Genomic DNA, 20,438 nt, shown 5'->3' with positions numbered 1-20,438 from the left:
GACCAATCAGCTGTGCATCCTTGCCACATGGCCTCTGGCTTGCCGTAACATTGCCTGTTGTTGATCCTTGCTTATCTGTCTAAGGAAATGTGTTCTAGTCTTTTGGTTTCATTCCTAGGTTTTGTTATTGTCTTTTTTGAATCAGATAGAAAATAATAATCAAAAAACCCATCAAGGGGGAAACCACAGTCCCACCAAAACTGGCAGAGAATTCTATTATATACAAATAAACAGCATACTCCAGATTCACACGCACCAATGAAGTTATCTAGTTGGGTAATGAAATGTCTATAAGCAAACAACCAAGTGCAGAGATCACTAAGGACTCCATAGTTCAATCCTGAGTTACATCTCTTCCACTGGAGAAAAGAATTCCTACTAATGATAAATCAAATCTCCCAGAAACGCTACAAGATTTTATTATTCCAAAATAAATATATCTTTTTTTAATAATTTCAGATATACAGCAGTTAAACCAGAAATTAATTACCTCAACTACTAAATATGTGCATGGGCATATTTATAAGAACACAGAGGTCCAGGCTTGATTCTGGAGTGGTACAAAGAGCCCATGTGGGTTTTTTTTTTTTTCCTTACAAACACAGCAAGCAATAAAAAAAATAATTCTCATTGATTCACTGGCTTATTGAGTTCTTTATTTTTTTCCACATGAAAGCATCCATGGACAGAAACCAGGCACAGTGTGTGAAGAAAAAAAATACCATGAGAAAGCTATCCAATGACATTGCTTGTACAAAAAGAATAATTATGTTTCTAGTGAGACAATACATATAGCAACATAGATGTTTTACAGCACAGAGGAGTATAAATGAAACACCTGTTTGCAACTCTTAAAAACAGCAACATCTTCTCCCAAAATTACATAAATTGAGACTTAAGCCTTGTGTAACCCTTCAAATATGCCAGTTTTAACTACAATAGATAAGCTTTAATGGCTTGTAGCGTTTTATATCTTCTTCTGCAATCACTAACATGGGAAAGTAAAGAAACATAATATAGGAAGGTTTATTTCCATATAATTGCCAATAAAACTATATGGATGTTTCTATGAGGTTACCAGGAGAAATTTAGCTTTGTTTGTTTTGTTTTTTACAAGCTGATATTTCCTAAATCAATTTGCTAAAGACATTGCAGACTCAAACTTGAGGTACTGTTTCTTGATTTTTTAATTTGATTTTTCCTTGATAAATATAGCTGCTTTGATTAAAATGTATAGTTGCCATAACAACTTTACACCTCACCTTGTTTAATTGCTGGGCGTTGTTACCAGCATTCTGGTTGCTATGACAACTGGTGACTTTATTTTACCGCTATTTCCCACCCCCTATGGGGGTGTTAACAACATAGGGAGCTCTTCTGCTTCTCACTGATAATATCTGCAGAAAATAGGAAGAATACCCAACAAAAGAGTGTTTAAAATGTAAGTATCATCTAATAATAATAGTTGGATAGAAAAATGCAATGAGAGGGGAGGGAGGGAGGGGAGAGAGAGGGGGGGAGAGGGAGAGGGAGAGAGTGAGAATCTATTCCAGAAATGCCTGAGTGAAAGTGAACAGCAGGATAAAGAAGAGAGGAAGAAAGAGAGGTTCTACTTTTTGAAATCTTATAAACAAGGCCAGGTTACTTTACTATAGCATCATAAGCATCATAAGGTTTTCATAGTCTAGTTAATAGAATAAGAGAATAGACAATAAAGCAGATAGCATAGAGAATAAGCAGACATCACCATGAGCAATCACTACTTCCTCTAACAGAAAACTGCTAGTTCTTTAATTTTCTTCCTTCAAGTCACCTCAGGTCCCAGAGTTACAAAAATTCCCCAATCTCCACCCCACAGAAAAATGAAATAAAATAAATAGATAGACACTGCCCCCCCCTCCACTCCATTCAGATACCAACTCTATGGTACATTTTCGAATTTTCCATGCTACAGCATCTCAGCAGTTTTGTGGCTGGGGGAGATGAATCTTCAACATAGACGGTTAAAGGAACAGATCCCTTAGCTTTATGGCATGGAAAAGAAAGTTTTGTGAATGGGGATGTAGTCTGAATCAAGAGTTCCCACCAATGAGAAAATATTGAGTATGAACTCTGCAAAGCCAAAAAGGCAAAGAAATAAGGAGCTTCAAATAAACCTCAGCAGGTCCAGAACAAAAAGCCAAATTCTCAGAAGCAAATAAATAAACATTTTTTTTTCTCAAAACTATCTGATCCCTTGTATCAAAGAGCTCGTTCCAAACTGATGAAGAAATAGAAATGCCTGGTGGAATATTCTAAGTGGTTTTTTTTTTTTCCTCCAAAGATGCCAGTAAGAATTATCCACATAAATGTAAAAATGAAAGATTTTAACATCACACAGCTGGTCTGCAATGTATGTCATCCCACGTTTTGGACCACAAGATTAAATGAGCCTTGTGGTTGATCAATTTGGTTCTAGTTCTTGGACTAGAAGTGGAATGTCCTTAGACCTCACACTTTTTTGTATACTTATCCTGTTGGTTTGCGTTGCTATTTTGTTTCAGCTTGAATCCTTATTTACTGCTCACACTCATTGTATTATGGCTTAGGGCCAGGGTATTTACGAGACCGCCTTCTGCTACCGATAACCTCCCACCGGCCAATACGCTCTCACAGAGAGGGCCTCCTCAGGGTGCCGTCGGTCAAGCAATGTCGGCTGGCGGCCCCCAGGGGGAGAGCCTTCACTGTGGGGGCACCCGCCCTCTGGAATGAGCTTCCTCCCGGAATATGACTGATCCCGGATCTCCGCACTTTCCATAAGGCCCTGAAGATGTTTTTATTTCAGCAAGCCGGCCTAGCCTAATTAGGTTTTATGGGTTAGTTTTTAATTGTATAGCTTTGGGGTTTTAAATTGGGGGCCGATTGATTTAATTTATTTTAGCTATCTTAACTTTTATATTGTATGTATTTTAATTTCGGCTGTTCACTGCCCTGAGTCCCTAGGGGGAGAAGGGTGGTATATAAATTCAAATATAAATAAATAAATAAATAAATAAATAAATAAATAAATAAATAAATAAATAATGAGAGGGATAGGTTTATAAATGTTTTAAATGCATAAAGAAATTTGCGTGACAAGTAACAGTACATCAAAAATTTTCAGATAATTAAAATTCATGTGATTAAATACCCACCTAAGATGGGGAGTGTTTCCTTTCTTCACTGCTAACTTTCCATTAATTTGTTATTCATTTGCAGATAGCATTCTCTGTGGACATCATGAATATCATGCCACATTTTGTTGCTGGCCATTGTTGAAGAGGAAATCATTTTGAAAAAGTACATGTGACAGCAATTGCAAATGATAATTACCTGTCAGTAAGAATAGAAGGTAGGTGGAAGGAAATTTGCCTAGAGTACAATGTAATATACAGTAGCTGGACAACATTTAATTTAAAAGACTATTTGAGAGGATGCTGAATTCAAAAGCAATTTTTTGAGAGAGAACTCAGAGAAAGTACGTGTGCCTTTAACATCAGAAGAAATCTCTGTTATTGGCAGTATTTTACGAAACTGCCTGTGTCAATTTATTGATTTTCCATTTGTTGTTAATATCAGCAACAGTTGTCATCTCTATCAAAGCCTAGACAAAAAAGGGTTTTAGTCTTTTCACCAAAAAAAAGAAAAAAACAATTTACTCAATAGAATAAACTGCATTCATTGAAATAAGAGTTATTTTTTACCTTTAGAAAGCATCAAATCTTTGTGTTATTCCTCAGACAAATAAAAACCTGAGTGAACAGTTATAATTTCAGGCTTGCATTTAATGACACAAAATTCCCTGGGCATCCCACTGATTCTCAATACCTCGCACTGCATCGCTGAAGGTTTCACTGAAACTTTCTTCTTTGTGAAAACAGAATGTTGCCAAGTGACAACATTCCCATATGGTATGGTGCCATTTGCTTTGCTTTGGTTGTTTGCTATCTCCCTTTCCTTGATTTATTTATTTCAGTTGCAAAGTTGAGGCCATGTTAGGACAAATACCAACTCTGTACTGTTTCCAACCTTACAAATTAATTCACTTTGCCGTATGTGTTCAAAATGAGATATTTGGAGGTCTAGAAACTGGAATATTTTGCGATTATATTTTGTGATTTCATGTTGATTCCTTCGATTGGGAGGAAAAACCAGGCTTCATTTTCATATTTTGGACAAAAAAAAATGACAGTGTGCATCAGCTGCAGAGCTTTTCATATTCCTGTTGTGCTTAATGATGTGATAACCAGCCTCATTCAGCATAAGAGGTAATGATTTCAGGTGACTGTATATATTGTGTTCCAAGTTCCAAGCAGATATATATAGAGAAAATATATCTGCTCCTGAGACTTTAATCCATAATTTGAAAATCAACCTATGTAAAATGATTGTTTTTCATTGCTCATTTCCCAAAGGAAGATTTGTGAGATTAGGCAAAATTAAGCAAAGTAATTCTAATAAGATCTTCACTGGAAATCCTGATCGAACACATCAGGAAATTATTCAACAAATCCTGGACATCTTCCAGATATCAAGGTGTGCACAGTTGTAATATCAATCATACGTTTATACACTGCATTCGGATTTTAGATTTCATAAAATACAGGAAATATAACAAAGAATTGTCCTGTTCAACTTTCAAGATTATCAATATTATTCCTCACCTCTGACTTATTTTACATTGTATTATATCTATCGAAATATATCCACCTACACCTAGTCTTACCATGCTTAGAACTGATATCTTGAAATTATTTTATTTATTTATTTATTTATTTATTTATTTATTTATTTATTTATTTATGTAATTTATATGCTGCCCTTCTCCCGAAGGACTCAGGGCAGCTTACAAAGAAACAGAATAAAAAATTACATAAACATTAAAAATCCAATTAAAAATTGATTAAAATTATTTAAAATCACCCCTGTGGATCAGCCCATTTGATGAAAGAGCCACGTCTTCAGAAGGAAAGGAGGTCAGGGGCTGTCCTAAGGCCAGTGGGCAGCCCATTCCAGAGGATCGGGGCTCCCACAGAGAATGCTATCCCCCTAGGGGAGACAACAACAAAATTATGTTGACATATATGGGTTAATTCTAATCATAGCTATGTCTGGATCCAATGTAACATAGGGGAAAGCAAAAGTCAGTAAATTAGGATGGAGCAACAGAAAGATAAAATATGAGAACTAAATTTATCTCCTTTTTTTTTTTTTTTTTGCTTTAATTTATATGCCACCCTTCTCCGGAGACTCAAGGCGGCTTACAATGCGTTAAGCAATAGCCTTCATACTTTTGTATATTTATACAAAGTCAGCTTATTGCCCCAAAAAACTGGGTCCTCATTTCACCTACCTTTGAAAGGATGGAAGGCTGAGTCAACCTTGAGCCTGGTGAGATTTGAACTTGCAGTAATTGCAAGCAGTAGATGTTAATAATAGTGCTTAGTCCACTGTACTACAGGCTCCAGTTTATATTTTAAATTATATTTCTGTTTCCCATCATAACTAAGGTGACCAGATTTTAACATTGGTAAAGAGGGACATTGTGGGCGCGGCTTATTTTGTGGGCGTGGCTATCTGGTCATGTGACTGGGTGGGCGTGGCTATCTGGTCATGTGACTGGGTGGGCGTGGCTAGCTGGTCATGTGACCGGGTGGCCATGGCTATGTGTATAGGGTAAGGTGAACAGATTTTAACATTGGTAAGAAGGACACCATTGTGGGCGTGACTTATTGTGTGGGCGTGGCTTGGAGGCCATGTGACTGGGTGGGCGTGGCTAGCTGGTCATGTGACCGGGTGGCCATGGCTATGTGTATAGGGACTACTCAGAGGGCTGAAAAGTCATTTCTGACAGGTCCTCACACTTTTGACTGGTCCTCACACTTATGACCATCCTCACATTTATGCCCGTGCAGTATTCTTAACAACCATGTCACTCATTTCACAACTGCTTCTCTTCACCATGGTGACAAGATAGGGCAAAAATGTAAAATGTGAGGACAGTCGTAAGTTCGAGGACTGGTCAAAAGTGTGAGGACCAGTCAAAAATAACTTTTTCAGCCCTCTGAGTAGTCCATATGCACAAAAGGACTAACCAGAGAGCTGAAAAAAGTCCATATGCATTAAAGGATTACAGCAATAGAGAGGGATGAAGGAATGGAAATTAGAGTAGGAGTGAGGGTAAGAGAGGGAGGAAGAGAGGAGGAGAAGGAGAAAGAAAGAGGAAGTAGGGAGGAGAAAAAGAGGGTGGGGGGAAGAGAAAGTAAGAAGGAAAGAAAAGAGAGAGGTGGTAGGTTTGAGGAGAAAGATTGCTGTACAATAAAAAAGATGAAAGGAAAGAAAGCCAACCCCAAGCAAATATAAAGATATTAAGATAAAGAATGAATTGTTAAACTTTAAAGAATAAAAGAGAACAAATATGAATAAATAGCAGTAATTAGAAACACACATACAAACATACAATGTATTTTCTTTGAACAGAATATTTGGCTGGTTCACAAATTTAAACAGCGTTTAGTCATTTCAATTAAATTTACAATTTCTATATTTCCTTTTTGCCATATTTATTCCTCATCTATTTTTTTAAAAAAACAATATTACCCTTCATCCTCATCTCTAATCTTAATCAAATTCAATTTTTCCCTTCTATTCTATATTATACCCCTTCCCATTATCATCTATTTTTATATCCATCCTCACATTGGTTAATTATGTAATATTACAGTTGTTTAATACAAATTCAACATTTTAATATAAATCAATTAGTTATATAACTAGCTTTTTTGTATATTAATCAATATGAACATGAATATTCCAATTATTTCCATGCAATCCAATTTCTTACAAATCAATTAATTATATTTACCAATAATAATAAACCAAATAATTTCCCCCATATATTCCTCCAAACCACAACTTAACCATTTCTGCTTTCAACACAATATACAATTATTAATAGTATCTCAATTATTACAATTCCCTAGTTAAATAGAGCTTTTTTTCTTTTGTGTTTTAAAATCTTAAACTCTCCTCTTTTGCCCAAAATTTCCCATTGTTTGCAGTTTTGTACCTACCTTTTTTGGTGAGGAAAAAGAAAAAGAAAGAAATCTCTCTCTGCCTCATTTTGTCACCTTGCAGGTTTAGTTTCGCTTTCGCCTTTGTTTTCAGTATAGCTGGGGGGGGGGAAATCTGCTCCAGGAACTTTTTGCAGCTTTTTGCAGCTAATTAACCTAGCGGAAGCTGTTAACAGGGGCTGTTTTTTCTATTTTTGCAGACATGGGTCTATTCATTTTTTTTTTAACACTGATCAGCTGTAGGTCGGCCCTTTGAAGCCCCGCGGCAAGAGTTTAAAGACTTTTTTTCCCCTCTAGCCATCAGCGGGGATTCAGGAGGCAGCCGGGAGTCAGGAGCAGAATGAAAAATCGGGACTTTTTTAAAACGACGCGGGACGCGGGACAAATTGCTCAAAAGCGGGACTGTCCCGCCAAAAGCGGGACGTCTGGTCACCTTAATCATAACTGACTGACAAAATGTCAATTTCTCCATTGGCATCCAGAAATTCTTACATTTCCTTTTGCATTCAGGTATTAATTCCTTTAAACTGTCAGTTCTGGCTTTTCTTCAATCCATCTCTAAGTGACAATTGTAACGATGCAGACTTGTAAGTAATTTCTAATTAAAGCAGTGGAATTCACATAGGAAATAATATGATCTAGACTGAGCTGTCAGTTGTTTGGATTTACAGGTTAAAATATATATTATTTTAAAAAAGAAAGTACCTGCTGGAATTTGAATCACTGGTTGTATTGAAATATTCACAATGTATTACAAAGAACAATTTTGAAAATAGGGACATTACACATTCCATATTTAAATTTTAACTTAAGTATTTTCTTGTCTTGTGTCAGTAATTTAAACTTCTAGGAGGAAAAAGGTGATGCATAAAAGTAACACAGTACTGTTGAGATGGAGACTGAAGGCAGAGAGATACCATCACCTATTGTGTTGGTAGGCAGGTTTTTCCTAATGATATCTTTGATGATTGTAAATCTTTTGGATTCTTTCATTGTAGTAAGCCATTATTTGCTTAACCATGATTTCTTAAATAAACTGCATTTGAACTGCATGTATATATTGGATTGAACCAGTGGTAGGTTGCTACCGGTTCTCCCGGTTCACAAGAACCGGTAGTGGAAATTTTGAGTAGTTCAGAGAACCGGTAAATACCACCTCTGCCTGGCCCCGGCCCCAATCTATTTGCTGCCTCCCGAATCCCTTCTGATCGGCTAGAAGGAAAAAATCAGGACTCACTTGACAAAGAAGAGGAAAAAAAACAAGACACCATAGCTTTAAATTGAGAAGCCAAGAAGCCTCCCAACTGATTGGCTAGAACCAATCCACTCCTTGTAAACCGCTTGGTGGTGGTAGATTGGCAATTGAGGCCAAGCTGCCTGAAAGCAGTTTCCGATGTTCTCAGCAAAAACTGTTTAAACTCTTGCCCCAGCGCTTCAAAGGGCCACCTTACAGCTGATCAGCGGTAAAAGGCAGTGTGGTGATAGACCAGTGCGCTCCAAAAACAAAGCCTTGGTAGTACAGTGGTTTAATGCACCCTGTTATTAACACAGCTGCCTGCAATTTCTGCAGGTTCGAATCTCTCCAAGGCTCAAGGTTGACTCAGCCTTCCATCCTTTCTAAGGTAGGTTAAATGAGGACCCAGTTTGTGGGAGCAATAAGCTGACTTTGTATAAATATACAAAAGTATGAAGGCTATTGCTTAATGCATTGTAAGCCGCCCTGAGTCTCCGGAGAAGGGCGGCATATAAATCAAAAAATTAAAAAAAATTTAAAAAAAATGGATAGACCAGTACGCTCCAAAAACAAATAGGTAGACTGGAATGCTCCAAAAACAAATGGATAGACCGGTACAGCTCTGCAAGCAGTTAAAAGCCTGGTAGACCAGTACCTCTGCTAAATCCTAAAGAATTGTCACATGACCATTAAACCACACCCACAAAATAAGCCATGCCCACAGAACCGTAGTAAAAAAAATTAGAACCCACCCCTGGATTGAACATAAACCAGGCTCAAGCATAGAAACTTAATTGAGCCCCTGACACTGATTGCTTGTCACTATGTATATAATATGATTGTTCATTGTATAAGTTTTCACCTCAGGTTAACCCCTCAGAGACATTATTGCAAGGTGGGCAGCCATATAAATAGATTATATAAGTAAATAACCTCAGATCATTCCAAGCTGTAGCAAGTAAAAGAGATGACCTTAATGGAGATACAGAACCTCTATTTCCTAAGCAAAAGAGGCTAAAGCATTTTTTAAGTCCAGATCAGCCAGACAACATTTGGAAACTTAATCCACTGTAGTATAAGAAATAAGAGGATGCACAATCAAGGTTGTGAGATTCTGTTATTATAGCCAATCTCAGTAAGAGTAGTTTTAGCCTTCCAGGATTTGATCTACCTCAGCAGCTACTGAAGAGAATGATAAAATAAATTTCTGTGGAGTAGAAATCCCAAAGGGACATGAAAATGATTAAGAAGAATTGCTTTGGGCCATATGAGAGGACCACCTCACTACTGTTCATTAAAAGAGCCTCTCCTTTATTAAACTTCCAAGGGAGCCTCAATGCTACTGCCTAAAGAGCAACATTATTTTTATAAGTTGCTCCTTAAAGCAACAGCAGCATTTTGTTTCATGTTTATGAAGGAGCCTGAACAAACAGGCTGCTTTATGATGAGCCAGAGAAGCACTGAATTAAAGTTAGGGGAGATTTTTTTTTCAAATTGTTTGTTTTTTTGGGGGGGGGAGAGTATGATCAATCTTACCGTATTTTTCAGAGTATAAGACACACCGGACTATAAGACACACCTACCTTTTTTGGTGAGGAAAAGAAGAAAAAGAAATCTGCCTCTGCCTCTGAGCAATTTTGCTTCCTTGCAGCAAACAGCAAACAGCCTGCTTTACTTTCATTTTCATTTTCAGCATAGCTTGATTAGTACAAGGAAAAAAAAATCTGCTCCAGCAATTTACCTCCTTGCAGCAAGCAGCAGAGGCCCTGGCAAAACAGCTGAGAGCAAAACAGCTGAAAGTCGGGAGGCCAATCCAATCAACTTGTGCTAATTAGGATGTGCTGAAGCTAAAAGGAGCTGTTTTTTCTTGCTGTTTGCTGCAAAGAGGTAACTGCTGGGGAGCAGAGGCCAAAGGGTGGGGACCAGTGGGCGGGCGGGGCTACATTAAGTGTATAAGACGCACCTAAATTTTCACCCCATTTTAGGGGGGGGAAAGGTGCGTTTTATACTCCAAAAAATACGGTAATTATTTTTTAAAAAAATGTCTCTTCCAAGTGTCTGAAAGGACAAGGCCTTTTGAGACATTTTTTATTTCATACTATTTGCAAGTGGTATAAAAAATAGTATTTGGGGTTTTTATTTCTTTTCTTTCTAAGATAAAAATACACATTATTCCTTGTTGTTGTTATTATTTAAATTTGTTATGACCTTTGTGGGAAAAATCAGTGTTAAAGGAATGGATTGGCTAAGTCAAGTTGATATATAGAGATATAAGAAATTTGGCTTTTGAACCAAAAAAATCCCAAACTCTTGGGAGATGACCAAAGTTTGTTATTAAGAGGTGTGGCTATATAAATGTTTTAAATAAATAAACAAACCACAGCCTGCTTTCTTATTAGAACAGATCTATCCTCAAAGTGCCAATAGGAGAGGTTTTCCTTTACTGGTTTCTGGCATTCCCAAACTGCCTCTTCCTCTTGATTTATAGGAGATATTTTTCTCTCTTGTTTTATTTATTTATTTCCTTGTTTTATACCTTTATTGCTGCTCTTTGTTTCCTTGAAGATAAGTAAGTGCAGGAAATATCATCAGATCCAGAGATGGGTTTCTCCAGAACTGACCAGTTCTGGAGAACCGATAGCGGAAATTTTGAGTAGTTCAGAGAACCGGTAGCAAAAATTCTGACTGGCCGCCCCTTCTATCCTCTGCCTCCCAAGTCCCAGCTGATTGGGAGGAAATGGGGATTTTACAGTATCCTTCCCCTGGAGTGGGGTGGGAATGGAGATTTTACAGTATCCTTCCCCTGCCATGCCCACCAAGCCACGCCCACAGAACCGGTAGTAAAAAAATTTGAAGCCCAGCATTGATCAGATCCGTTACCTATGAATGTGTATAATACATCATCTGTTACTTATGTATTAGTCTCCCTCTCCCCCAATTTTCTGAGATCTATAAATATGAGTGCATCCTTTTGTCTGTTGGGGATCATTCTCAATATTCTTTGGCAGGAGAATAATTGCAGCTATCTTGTCTTCCATAGAAGATTTGTATATTGCAAAGATTAGAAGAATGGCTGAGAAAATATCTACAGACCTCTCACAACCTGGACATAAACTGCTTCAATGCCTCCTTTCAGGACTCTGCTATAGGACATTACATGCCATAACAACTAAACACAGGGACAGATTTTTCTCTCATGCCATTACTCTGCTGAACATCTAACTCTCACAGTAGTGTCAAATGTCTAGATATATGTACCCATGTTGTATGGCTGTAATACTACTATTTCTTCTTTATTATCCTCTCTTATTGGGATGATGGATGGAACAGCCTGTAGAAAAATAAACACTGGATATCCGGAATCAATCATACATGCACATGCACATACCAAAACCAGAGCTAATTAAGTAAGCTCTCTATTTCAAGTAGTCATTTCTTAATATTTGTATGATTATTTTGTTTATTTAATTCTTATGTGACTTAAGTAGCAGTTTTTGCTTTGATTTTCTTAAGAATATAAGAAGATCTGATTTTATCATTCTTGGACCCCTTTCTTCCGATCAAAGCAAAGCTCCCCCTCCATCGTGGGCTAAGCCATCATATTTAATTTGCAGGACTTAGTCTTGCAATAATTTCTTGTCTGTTCTGCATTTTCTCAGTAAACCAACGCTGCTCTTTGATAGAGATACTAATTATATCACTGACAAATCAGGAATTAAATTAATGTGATCACAATTTACCATTGACCAATATTAAGCAATTTATCTCAGATAGTTTCCAATTACTTTGCTTTCCCCAAACACTCTATAATAGATATGATTGCAGAATTCAATGGCAGAGTAACAAGTACAAATCATGTTATGATGGCTTGCCTGAATGTGCTTAGAATGAGGATCCTATTCAGTTCACACAGAATAAGGAACTACAAATATTTTCCAGCCTTATCCTAATTGTATCAGCAATTTAAACCCACAAATCTTTCATTATTTTATGTCAGCTTTTTTAAAAAAATTGACAAAACACAACATTACTCCATTTTTAATCCCTCCTTTTCTTTCTTTTTTGAAATGCACTAATTTTGAACTGCCCACAGAACAAATATAGGAACATTAAAAACGGTTGTGTAATTGTTTTGATGTTTCATCAGCAGGTTGCTCCCATTAATTTGTTCCTAAGACTGTTCACGTTGTCCATTTGTTTCAATCTTCTGAATGTTTTAGAAGTGTACAGTTTTGTGAACATTGAACGCTTCTTGTTTTGTTGGTTGATTGGCATTGTCAGCCCCAGCTCTAATAATTAAGAAATAAGTATTCCATCTTTGGCATCTGCTATATGCCTCAATTTCCTGTACATGCTGTGTGGGACCTGTGTCCAAAATGAAAATGAAATCATGTTGCAAAAACATTATAGAAGTATAATTACATAAAAGTAGGAAGCAAGGATTTCATTGGCTTAATAGCATTTAAAAGTATATCACCACTTATAGTGATGGTTATCTCCAGAAAGATAACAAGTGCTCATGCAAATTGCTAGACTAAAACTATGGAGATTAGGTTCAAATCCCATTGAATCATAGGCTCATTGGGTGACCTTGAGTTATAGAAAATTTCATTATGGCCTTATCTGCATGTCCAGTTGCCTTTATGTGGGAACAACCCAGTAGCTATATCTTGAGAATGAGATCATGTTCCCAAACCACCTCACAGGCAACTTCCACATGTTTTTTTTCTATGCATCAAAAGTAAAATTTCCCAGCTTCTACTGGCAGTCTACCTGTTTGTTTTGGTTTTTTGCATTATAGACATATGCCTCCACACCAGATAACTACCACATGGAGTATCAAGAATGCCTCTTAAGTCTCAGGTCACTGATCACTGTCTTCTATGGCAATGAATTTTTAACAAGTTCACCAATAGAAGGTGAAATGGTAGGGCTTGCTTGCTTGCTTTTTAACCAGATAAAGTTAAGATAATTATGACAGTTTTCTTTCTAGCCCAACTGAGAAAAAGAAAGGTTACTATGCTGGTTACTTTCTTTTCTTTTTGTCCTACAAATCCATCAGTAGACATGGGGAAGTGTCTGTTAAAAGAATATGTCATACAAAGGTCTATCAGTGGAAGCAAAGTCTCTTCAGAGACCCACCTACATAAAGAAATCGGTTGGAATTTCCTCTCCCAAGATCAGGAGTAAAGAAGAGGGAATCCATTAATCAGGGGCCATGATAACTATTCTCCAAACAGAACATGACTCACATCATTGTCAAAATTGAAGAAAGGATTGAAATCCAGACAGCAAAATCTTAAACCAATTTCATTTTCAGTTTCTTCACAGGAAATAAGCAATTTAAGGCTGCCACATGGAAGATCTCCATGTCTTAACCCAGTTTACCACATCAAGTTGGCATTTGAGGAGAAGTATCATATCTGTATGCTTTCATGAGCAAGTCCTGGATATTGCATTCCTTCCAATTAATTATATTCTTGAATAGTTCTTAACACAAAGACACTGCCTTTTAATAGGAAAAAAGTCAAGTGACTCCATTCAAACAATCATAATCTTAATTACATTCACATAATAATAAAATCTCCTTTAGCTTTCACTATCACATTAGATTTAAGCAAGACCAAATACAGCTTATGTGGGAGAATTGCCAGCTACTTAAAAATAGTCTTGAATCCAGTAGCCTCTTACATATCCATCATGTTTCCATTTGAGATAATCATGCAAAGCATAGAGAAACCATAAAGTATAACAAGCAAAATAAATTAAAGGCAGAAGATAATTGGGAAAAAAGGAACTTTAACTCCAAAAGGTTAAGTAAAACCCAAAATCCTTTAAAAAAAACTATGAAGAAATTGTTTAGTAGGCACTCTTCATTTCCTATCCTTTCCTATTTTTTACCTTACTCTTTCTCTACACTGGACCTGTTCATTCATTTGTTTCATCATTTGCCATGCCTAACTCAGAAGGTTAGCAGGAAGCATTAAAGGGCATCATTAAGTAGAAGCAATGCATTATTCATTTTGAATGAGGGAAATGTGAATTAACCATCCTATCCAAGGAGATGATGATAAGCTGGAAAGATGACAAATAGATGACAAAAATGTAGTTGGGTCTCTCCAATATCTCAAGATAGAGCCCTTCAGTGATAGGTACTTAAAATTCCCCTGACTGTTGCTTGCTGCTTTCCAATGAGTAGAATGTGAATGTAACTGAAACAGATTTTTATACCAATATCTAGGACAAGAAGTGTGGGGTGGGGGAGGGAGAAAAAGAAGTTTGCTTTGGATATTAATCATTAAAAATCACTTGGACCTTGTACGTTTATGTGAATCTCAGGGCTTATTCACTGCAGTAGACCAAGGAATCCATTTTAGCCTGATGTTTTCTGTTCATTCCATAATTTGATTTTCTCTGCAACCTAACACACAAAAGAAGCTCATTGTGTTGTGTAAGAACCTCAGAGTTAACCTCAATCAGGAAGTAATTCAAACATGCTATCTTTTTGATCTTAAAAAAGGTTTCAGGTAGGAGAAAGGGGCATCGAGAGATTCAGCATTAATCATGAAACATGACATTGCTCAATGGAATATATATTTTCAATTAAAATTTCATTCACTGTAGACTTATTTGACTTGTCCCAAATAATTTTCTTACAGTTGGATGGTTGGATGGTATGTCAAAAAATGTTCTTTCTGTTACTTGGAAGCAGTCATGTATACATTTGAAAAAATCACAAAATTCATTCCTAATGCACTGCAAGCCATACCATTATTCAGTATGAAAAGAAAAAAATTGGGAGAACTTTTGCAAAAGACAACTTAAACTTCAGAAATTAAAAGCATGGCATTATATAGCACAACCTGTTTTCTGATTTCTTTTACATAATTCTATATTACTGAAAGCCAGAAAATTAAGGCTTGCATTTTAAAATGTGCCATTGTAGCTTTCCAGTTGGAATGGATACTGTACTGTCTGTCATTTTATTTATGCGGGCTTTTCAGAATATATGGAAGAGCACCTTTCAGCATTGTTCAGCATTGCAATCATTGATTGCAATGAAAGTTCCTTCATCTTGCCATGGCATTGAGGATGACCACATTGCAGTTAGCCATTAAACCAGATTAAACCGGGCTGCAAATAAAGCAAGTTGGATGACTCCTGATATATAATAGTAATTTGCAATGCAAGAGCCCAACACAAATTGTCATACTGATACATAATCTCATTGCATCTCTGGAAGAAAATACAGAGCAATATTGGCATCTTATTTATTAGCATTCCAAAGTCATATTTTTAAACGTGAGATAGCTATTTAAAAACAGACAAAGGAAAAAGATAGGTGCTTACTATATGAAGACTAATGTTTTTTCCACATAGATGGATTTTCTAAGAGTTGTTAACAACTCATGAAGATTATTTAACTCAAAACAGGCTGCTCTTGTAAATCAAAAGAGCACATGAGGAAACATGAAGTGAATGAGGGTATTATTGAAGAATGGAACTGAGAAATCTACCCTCAGGCATTTTTATTCTTGCAGGAGTTCTGAAACCATGCTCACCTTACAAACATGCTTATAAATCCATGTGTGGAGAACTATAGCGATGACCTTGTAGAAGGCATGCAGAGACTATTAGTAAAACAAGGTGGAAAGGCATTAGGAAAAAAATCAGTCTGCTTTGATTCACTTTGATACAAGACGGAGGGAAGGTAAAACCTTGTCAGGCTTTTGACTTCCAGTAGTTTCTGTAGAATCTGACCTAAACTGACCCATCTCAAAAGACTGATATTATGGCTGAATAAGCCACTGTGGAGAACCTTAACATTCAGTTCAATAAGGCAATTCCTTCAAGTAGCAGCTGCAGGAAGACTGAAGGGATGATATTCTGTTTCTCCTGAATTCCTCAGGTTGCCCCTCTCTGGGCCTGCTACTTGATTTTTCTGCCTGAAATGTGATAGAAATGTGTGTCACCAAGTCAATAGATAATGTAGGAAGAGAGATATTATTATAGGTGTCTATTCCTGATCATAACAGTGCCAAAATTGTGAAATATGCATCATGATGGCACAATGCAATGATAGCTACTTTTCTACTTGCATTGCAGTGCCATGTACAAATACAAATACAGGCTGCCTTTGAAAAGCATTCAGAAACTTCAACAGGTACAGAATGTGGCTGAACAGGTAATAAATGGTGCTGGATACATAGGACATGTACCAAGACTATTACATGAGCTACATTGGCTACTAGTAGTATGTTTCTGGATGAAATTCAAGGTGTTGGTTGTTACCTTTAAAGTACTACATGACTTAGGACTAGGTTACCTGAGGCACCATCTTTTTCCAAGAGTTTCTACCCATCTAATTCAAACAAGCAGATTTTGTAAGCTACACGTCTAGTCAGTCAAAAAATGTCAGCTGGCCTTCTCTGCCATAGTCCCTGCTCTATATAATATTCTCCTTTCAGAGATTAAAATGGCCCCACCTTGCTGGCCTTTTGTGAGGCATTAAAAACATGGCTGTGTAACAGGCCTTTTTCTTGGCTTTCCTGTTAATTGGTTAATTATCTCAATTTTTTAAAAATGTTTTTGTGTGCTTGTGGGCATTTAAAATGTTTTCTTTTTTTAAAATTGATTTACAGTTAGAACTATAATCTGCCTAGAATCACTTGATTGAGATGGAATGCCATAAAAATTGAATAAATAAATAAATAAAACTAAAATAATTATATAACAACATACCTTTCATTACTTTGCCCCCTCAACAAGTGTATTTAGGCTGATTTCTGGCTGATGTCACAGCGATATCGGACATGAGGAGCAGGTCTCTGTGCTCCTACACCGAGTTCTCCACATTAAAAGGCTCCGAAAGGAGCTAAAGCCACCCTGGAGGGATGGTGAAGAAAAAGAGGGGTGTCCTGCAGGTCGCGGAGAGTCACAATCTCTCCCGCTTGTTCCAGGGTATTTTTTTCCCCTCTCCTTCACAACTAGGAGAAGAGGCAGCCAAAAATGGTTGCTATGAAACTGGGACAGCTGAGGCAACAAAGAAAGTGCAGGAGCTGTGTAAATGAACAGTGAATGGAACTGGGTGAGATGATTCCTTTTTACTCAAAATCTAACCTTAAAAAGAAAAGAGGGAAAAATCCTAAAGAGACTCTTAACTATTTATTAAAACTGTGAATAATTACATAGAGAAAAACTACAGATCCAAAAAAAAAAAGAAAGAACTAAGAGAGGAAAAGTTAAAAATTTCAAAGCACAGAAAATTAGATGGCTAATTGGGTAGGCGTTATTTTGGAAAGGCATTTCACAATGCTGGATCTATCTACTTTAATAATTAACTTTCCTTTTATAAATGGATTTAAATTAGATTTAATAGCTGTTAGAACTGAGACAATGCTGAAACCTAAGCTGAGGGTACCATCTACTGATGAAGGAAAATATACCATACTCTACAACCCTGGGAAAATTTTTGATCAGAAAAATAAACAACATTTATTTCAAGAACTGTGGTGATATTTACTGTTCTATACTTATCTACCTTATGACTATGGGAGGTTCAATGGTAAGAACAAGGAAGATACCAAAGTAAAACAATTTTTGAATGCTATTAAACTTATAGAGGGGACATAAGGATATATTTGGAGAGCTTCCTGGACTACCTGAACATCTGATTGAATAACCATGAGATATAAAAGAACTGTGACTATAGTATTCTTTGAGGAGCAACATTAGGCCTGAACATATGGTTGTTGAACTATTGAGTAAAAGTGGACCTTATTAAAATAAGACGAGGTGTTCCATATGGGGGAAATAAGTGGAAGTTCAAAAGAAATATTGTTGATGTTCAAAAGCATTAAGGACTCTATGACAAAAAACTTTAGGGAGATAAACAATTTAATGCAAAGCATAGATGGGAATATAGAAAGTATTCTACAAGGGACAATGAATAAAGACCAAGATGCCCAGGAGAAGGAGGAGACAATGGAAAGAATGGAGGAAAAGACAGAACAAATAAATCAACAAACAAAACAAGAAGAGAAGATAATAGATACCATAATGATTAATGAAACAAATCAGGGGAAAAGTATCTTAAGAGATTTAAAAATGGAATGGGAAGATACCATTGAAAAAGAGATACCTTGGAGACTTAGCAGCATAAGAGGATAGAGATGGGAGGAATACTTAAACTAAACAGTAAAAAGGCAGAGGTAGATAGAGACAAAGATCCAGGAGAGGATTATAGGAGATATGCCAAAAAATAAATAAGAATTGAAATATTAAAACAGGAAAGAGATGATGGATAGAAAGGAAATATTATTTCCTGGGTTTTTCTTTCCTTTTTTTTCTTTAATATAATAGGGGCCTGATTAAAAGTTAAAATAGAAGTAGAAATAAAGATAAACATATTATAAAAGTAATAAATAGATGGAAGATTAGAGGTTGAAAGATGGATTTAATATGTATGTTTAAATAATATGGTGATTGTTGCCAGTATGGAGTAAGGGAATTAGATTTTAATACAATGTGTGTACCATACTAGGATTAGTAAGGATGGTCTGATTAAATAGAATAAATTAAAGAATTAAATAGAAAGATTAGAGGTTGAAAGATAGTATTATTATGCAGGCTTAAACAATGTTGTAATTGGCATTAGAATGATACACTGAAATATTGAATAATTAAATAATGGTTTATATCTTAATACAAATAAGAGTATTAATACTAGGAGTATGTAAGCTTAATTAATGTAACAAATATTATTGATAGTAGTATTGTTATTTGTATCAAAATGAATGATACCCAGATACCACACAGGCAGAGGAGTGAAATCACTAGTAGAAAAATTAAATGTTCAAATTCAAAAAAATTCTAATTCATTCTGATGTAATGCCATTCTGCAAGATGTTCCCCTTCAGTTTCTTTCAATCATTTGATTTTAGAAAGAAAAAAAAATAAAGGTCCAGATAAATTTGAAATAAAATTTGGAATGAATTATAATTGGAATGAATTATTACTTACCAATTTATAACCCTTGTAAAGTGGGTTCCATGTTTTAAAATGTACTATAATTTTTATCCTTACTCTTATACTTATTACTGGTTCCCTTATAGTAGTTAATATCATGCTTTGTTTTATGTGCCTTTTTATAGTTATTTTTAATTGTGGCTGCTTTTTATGTATTTATTTTTAATTACATGTTGTACACTGCTCACAGTCCCTTTTATATGAAATGGGCACCTATACAGATATGATAAATGAATAAAAACTATTTAAAAAAAAAAAAAGAAAATGCACAACATCTCTAAAAATACCAGTATTTCCAGTTTTCAGTACAACATCTAGTACTGAGGATTAGCTCTATGGGTACAAATTTTCAAAACACATTTTAATGCAGCTTCTCCTTCTGGAAATTGCTGTGCAGCTCAGCAGTCTTCCCAAAGAAAGAAGATCAATGGCTAATTTTGTAGAACTACATTTTTCTTTTTAAAAAATAATAAAGTGGTATTTCATGTCACCAGAGGAAAATTATAGCTTGCAAAAGTGCAGTCACACAAAATCCCAGGCTTGTGTTACTTTTCTGCTCCCTCTTCTCTTGTCTCTCTGCAAAATTTGGGTAAGATTCACCAGCTAGCAATAGCAGAGGAGGGGGAAAATCTGCTGGGATATTGTCCTATGCTATCAAATATGCTAAGTGACCATTTCTCAAAAAAAGTATGATAATTTAAGTCCCTTTTTCTGGGATAATTTCAATATTATTCTATCACAATAGAATTGTGGGATCAAAATGAGCCAAGGTGGCGCAGTGGTTAGAGTGCAGCACTGCAGGCACTTCAGCTGACTGTTAGCTGCAGTTCGGCAGTTCAAATCTCACCGGCTCAATGTTGACTCAGCCTTCCATCCTTCCGAGGTGGGTAAAATGAGGACCCAGATTGTTGGGGGCAATATGCTGACTCTGTAAACCGCTTAGAGAGGGCTGTAAAAAGCACTATGAAGCGGTATATAAGTCTAAGTGCTATTGCTATTGCTAAAATCATAACAATAACAGAGCAACATTTCAAAACATAGAAAAAGCTATGAGATAATGAACCTGTTGGGCATGGGGGAGGTAG

At 36.2% G+C, this 20,438-nt stretch overlaps 1 long non-coding RNA gene across 1 annotated transcript in view; it reads left to right on the top strand.

Moving 5' to 3' along the window:
• The first annotated feature begins 1,341 nt into the window (after positions 1-1,341).
• LOC117671447 (uncharacterized) overlaps positions 1,342-20,438 on the top strand; it is a 55,211-nt gene continuing 36,114 nt past the window's right edge. Inside the window, exons 1-2 of the long non-coding RNA XR_004592878.3 lie at positions 1,342-1,441; positions 3,238-3,370. This is a non-coding gene — a long non-coding RNA (uncharacterized LOC117671447). The remainder of the gene's footprint in view (positions 1,442-3,237; positions 3,371-20,438) is intronic.

This window comes from Pantherophis guttatus, chromosome 1 (assembly GCF_059756535.1).
Source record: "Pantherophis guttatus breed Tessera chromosome 1, ASM5975653v1, whole genome shotgun sequence".
Lineage (NCBI taxonomy): Eukaryota > Metazoa > Chordata > Lepidosauria > Squamata > Colubridae > Pantherophis > Pantherophis guttatus.
The sequence above is the reverse complement of the archived record's forward strand: the minus strand, read 5'-3'. Positions and strand labels throughout refer to the sequence as shown.